General features: G+C 33.6%; 1 long non-coding RNA gene across 1 annotated transcript; it reads left to right on the plus strand.

Moving 5' to 3' along the window:
- The first annotated feature begins 3747 nt into the window (after positions 1–3747).
- Positions 3748–4587, plus strand: LOC145637855 (uncharacterized). The gene is made up of 3 exons (XR_014114517.1): positions 3748–3829; positions 4199–4402; positions 4510–4587. It is a non-coding gene; the product is annotated as an uncharacterized LOC145637855 (long non-coding RNA).
- The last annotated feature ends 1228 nt before the right edge of the window (positions 4588–5815 follow it).

Below are 5815 nucleotides of genomic sequence, written 5' to 3' on the forward strand. Positions count from 1 at the left end.
TTGATTAGCCATCACAAAAGGGTCATTAGTATAGCATAACCTTTTAAAATTTACACATGTTAGCCCAAACTCATCTTGCTCCACTTGAAACCATTTACAGCGAAACAATACCACTTTAAAATGACCAAAATAATCTAACTCAACGATATCCTCCACCACTCCATAATATTTTACATCCCCAACAACAGGATTTTGATCCCTAGAACTTGCAAAACTCGACATTGAAGATGTTACACTAACTCCACTACATTGAGTTTTTCTTTTTGACTCATGTGCAGTTGTATGAAATTTGTTACCACTTATTAGGTACCCTTTAAAACTTCTCACAGTATAGTCAGGATCTTGGGATAAAGCCTTGATTTCTTTGGAAACATTTTCTTCCCGTACACGATCCTTGAACCATGCTCCAATATCGTGACTGTGCTCTTGTGCTCTCGCCCACCTACTCCGCTTAACCCGTCTACCATGACTTCTTTGACGATTCACAAAATCTTGATGTTCACTACATACATATCACAAAGCAACTTAGTTGTATTAGTCAATTATAAACAATAAAGATTAAATATAGTTAATATGAAATAATACCAATTTAAAATTACTTACGAACCTTATGTAATCACTGATTTCATCACAATTAAAGAGTACATAGCGATGAGCTTTCATCAAAGTGTCCTCATCTAAAGAAACCTTTTTGCCTTTATTTTTCTTTTTTACACCTAAAGGACGTCCAACATTAGGAAAAAGGCTTCCATCTTCATTGGATGCGGTATCATCATCATTTCTAGGTGCTCCATTCAACTTTGAACTAAAATCATCGTGAAGATACCGAGAACAAACAATAAGGCATTCTTCTGCCAAGTAGGCCTCTGCAATGGAACCTTCGGGTCGACTTCTATTTTTTAAATATGACTTCAATTTACCCAAATACCGCTCTTTTGGATACATCCAACGACCTTGAACAGGGCCCCCAAGCCTTACCTCCTCTACAAGATGAAGTGAAAGGTGGATCATTATGTCAAAGAAACTTGGGAGGAATATCTTCTCAAGTTGGCAAAGTATCTGTATGATTTCAGATTCAAGATCATCAAGATCTTTAGGCTTTAGAACTTTCCTACATAAACCCCTGAAAAAGGATCCTAGCCTAATCAAAGTCGATGCTACTTGTTTAGGCAAGGTATTCTTTACCGCAACTTGGAGCAAATTTGATATTAAAAAACCTAGATATATAGTTGAATTTAGAATGAAAATTTAATGGAGAGTTTTCTTTATGAATGCTTATATATAGCTATTGTTTGGTTGTATAATTCTTACTCTTTATTTGTGCAAGCTTGATTTATGAATGCGTGTATAATATATATATATATATATATATATATATATATAATTCTTTTTTTTCTTTTGTATAATTGGATTCATTTTCAAAATTAATTAGCTACAAGTATGACAAAGAAAAAATCCACTAAGCTTGGAGCTATAAGAGGTTCTGGTGATGAGCATCAAACTCATGAACCAAGAATGTCAGAATATGAGAGGCTGAGAATGGAAACAATTAGAAAAAATATGACAAGAATGGAAGAATTAGGTTTGAAGGAACACGCTAAGTCACTGATGGCACAAGTTAAAAATAATAGAGGCAATCAAAGTAAGAATAAAAAGAAAAAGGTTTCGGGAGACGATGAGCTCTATAGGCCTAACCAAGATATGGAGCATGAGCTTGATTCCACCGATGAAGAGTTACCCATTCCACAGTCTAAAAGTAAAGACAAGTCCAATGCTATTCAATGGAAGGTAGTTTTTTCTAAGCTGTACATTTATAATTAAGCATGTCTCTATTCTTTACACATGTAATTCTGTATGCATTAAGATGATGCGTTGTGCTGCTATATATATGTCATATGTGGGTTTAAAATTTAAAATATAGGTTTTAAATTGAGAATGGAACTCTATTATCTCATGCAAGTATATATGCAACTAGGAATAGATGTTTGAATGTTCTGATTTGCCATCAACTATGAACACGTATTGATTGAAAATTTGTCCAGTTCTCTACAGATTTAGAAAGTAGTAAGAAAAATGTCTTGGTGTGCTGCTGTTGCTTTATAATGTTGTTGTTGCCTATTGCTTTGCGGTTGTTGAAACTTTAATTCTACTGCTCTATTGTCATGAGTTGTTGCCCCCTTGCCTTGCTGATTGTACACTTGTTCTGCAATCTACTGCCAAATACTTCTCTAGAACTTAACACAAATTATGCTCTGTGCTGTAAGCAGTTAAACTACAAGTTTCAATTTAGATTGAATGATTCATGATTGAGCTGTACTGTAATAATGTAATGTATGTTTTTTTATTGTGATGTTCTGATTTTGATTACATTCATTAGTGATTACCTTAATCCCAAATAAACTTGGATGGTTTGTCATGTCATTTGCAAAAGTGTGAAACTGCGTAAGCATTGTGCTAATAGCCTAGTCTTTGTCTGTCTTGATGCACATATACATTTTCTGTGAGACTCAACAGTCGCACACTCTTAAACTAACTCAATAGAAAGCACATACAAAACAAGAATAATCAGCAAGAACAAAGATTCGACAGTCAATGGATTGAAATATATTGATAGTTCAATAACTTTAGGTTACTACTGCCCAAATTATCTTTAGGATACAAAGTTCCAAATCTCCAATACAATAGTCTTCTCACAGAATTCTTGACAATGCAAAAACATTCTTATATATACAAGGCTTTTGTCCAACACAAAAGAGGCCGCCTTAATTCATTTTGTTTATCTCTATCTACTCTGATATGTTGCTCCAAGTTTTCTGCTCCACTAGTGAGTGTTGTTCCCCCTTCCTGCAGACTCCCCTCTTCCCCTCTTCCCCTACCCTTTGTCCTTCAACAATTAATTAAATTTGTTCCCTTTTGCTGCTATGGTTTTCCTCTTCTCTGATATTGCAATAGAGGTTTGGGCTTGAGGTTTGGTGGCCCGTCAGTTTGGTGATATTTTCCTTGTATGCTCATATACCTAAAGATCAGCTCAAATTTGACCTCTTATGTCAATATGGTGTCTGAAACAGTAAAGAACACAATTCTCAAGGTTACTTGAAGCACATGCTTAGTTAGACATTAATGTTTAATTGCTTATAAATGCCCTTATGAATGTGTGGTCTATGATCAATTAATTGCTTATCAATTTAACAAGAGTTATGAAGTGTGAAACTTTTTTTGTATAATGTTTGTACATACATATATTAGAGTATTGTATGTCTTTCTTTTTTCCATGTTTGTTCCCAATTTCAGATTCGTAAAATGAAGGGTCTGACTCGAAAAGCAGTGATGGCAAAACGTCGGCAAAATGTTGATTTGGCTTCTTCACATGGTGGCTCATCTACCCCTAATCATACATTACATCAGCATTATTCAACCACAAGAGAACCACTTGAAATGCTTGGATTAGAAGTTGAAAACTTAAATCATGACAAGAATGATAAAGAAAATGGCAAGCTATCATTTGTATTTGTAATTAAAATTCTTTACCTACATGCTTGATAAGCCCTTTTTTTAACATTTGAATTTCTTTGCTCATGTTAGCTGAAAAGGATAAGCCTAGAAGAGGACCCACTATGTGCTACAAAGTCCATGGACGCAGAGACGAAGAACGCTTGGAAATTACCTTGAATGAGCATGAACAACATGTTGGTCCGGATGACAGTACATGCAATGAGTTCATTAGCTTCTTAGGAACAATAGCTCGAAAGCAAATATCCTGCCACTGACTGTCAAGAATTGGCCCATACTAAGGAACGAGAAGAAAGAAGAACTTTGGGATTATGTCTTGGTGAGTTACTTATTCAATTAAATAAATATGGTAGAAATGTTTTATAATTGCTTAGCTTGTCCTATATGGTTTCTGCTATCATGTCAGAGTGTCATGTTAAACTTTCTTGATTGGCATATGTTATGTAAAAAAAAAAGAACCCCAACTGTCATTATTGTTGTCGATCTGCCTACATGGTGTTCTGCTTGGCTGCCTGCTACTTTTTAAGATCAGTGACTTGTTTTGTAAGTGCTAGAATAGGTTCTAGACTTTCAGTGAGTTGTTTTCTTATGTTCTTGATTTGTGATTAAGATTAATTAATTGGCAGTGAGCTGTTTAACAGTGCCAATATGATCACTTTAGTATAGCTTTTATTTTGTATTGTTGTAGAAACATTTTATTGTCCCAATTGAGGGAAAAAAATGGGTTTTGCAAACCATTGGTGCTGCTTGGAGAAGGTACAGATGTTATTTAAAAAGAGTACACTTTCATAAATATGACAATGATAAAACAAGGATGATCAAACGACCAAAACTAGTCCCAAAAAATATGTTCCAAGACTTGTTAAAGATTTGGAATGATGTCAAATATGAGGTATTACATTTATACAAGTCTCTTATATTTCCCCGCCTTTATAGCAAGTGTATATTTCTTATCTTAAGAAAAATGTTATTCATTAGTTCACCGTCTTAATTTGTCAGGAACGATGTATGCAAAATAAAGCAAATCGGTTAGTTGGAAAGGAAAAGAACATTATGCATACTTCAGGACCAAAGAGTTTTGCTAGGGTTTGATATAAGTGGGTGAGTTTGTTTGTTTGCTTGTTTACATTTCTCATCACTTTTATTATTGGTTTTATTTCTGCATTAAAATGATTGACACTCATTACTCTTGTATAGAAAAAGGATAATAAAACAACAAAAAATCCTAGTTTAGCTCAAATGTTCATAGCAACACGCAAGGAGAAGCTAACAAAGCGAAAGCCTGGTGACCTAAGGGACAAATTGATGGTAAGATTCATTGTCATTTCATGTTAATTTTTTTGCATTTAATTTTGTCAATATTAATTTTTGTCCTTTTATCTTTTAAAATATATACCGAACTTGAGAAATTAGATTCAGAGGAGGAGGTTGAAAGTATGATTTCAACTATTATTGGTTCTGATAACAAGAAAAAGTCTCGATTAAATTTTCATGGAAGAGGTGTTTCATCAACTCAATTAAAGCAGAAGGCCTTGATGAAGGAAGCTGAAGAGAAGCATGCTCAGGAGGTTCAAGCTCTACAAAAAGATTATGAGGACAAAAGGCAACAAGATAGAAGGGAGATAGCATATGGTCTTAGCTCCATCCTTTCTCAAATTCAACAACAAAATCCACAAATGTCTTTTGATTTAAGTATGCTTGGCTCTTTATTTCTTGATAATCAATCTGAGAAGGATGGTGGTAGTACAACAGAAATGCTTCGACTTCAATCTTCGGCTTCTACATCCAAGGTAAAAACCTTTTGATTTCTATATAAGTAAAGTATAGATAGAAAAGTGGCCAAGGCGTTCAATTTTTTTTTCTCTCTCTCTCTCTCTTTTTTTTCTTTTTTTTTTTTTTTTTTTTTTTTGTATTTGAGCGATACTAAGTTGAAATATTTATCTATTTTATTTTATTTTTTGTACACGGAGATGAACAAGAAGAAGATGAAGAAGGCTGCGAGTAAGAAGAAGAAGAATATGACTTTATGGCTCAATTTGAAGTTGCTTTAACCTTTTATTATTTCTTCTATTTTTTAGTTAGACTAATATTATGGCCTACAACATTCTATTAAACAATAGATTATTTAGATAGATTTGATGTTGAAAACAAGTTGATATTGTTTTGGTTGTACTGTTTTACTAATTAATTTTATAAGTTTGGGATTCTGTAGTCAAATGCTTATTACATGTTTTAATGTTCAACATTTTTCTAATATAACAAATTCAAAATAGTACGACGCATTCTCACTCCTTTAATATAATAT

This window comes from Chenopodium album, chromosome 7 (genome assembly GCF_948465745.1).
Source record: "Chenopodium album chromosome 7, dcCheAlbu1.1, whole genome shotgun sequence".
NCBI classification, from domain to species: Eukaryota; Viridiplantae; Streptophyta; class Magnoliopsida; order Caryophyllales; family Amaranthaceae; genus Chenopodium; species Chenopodium album.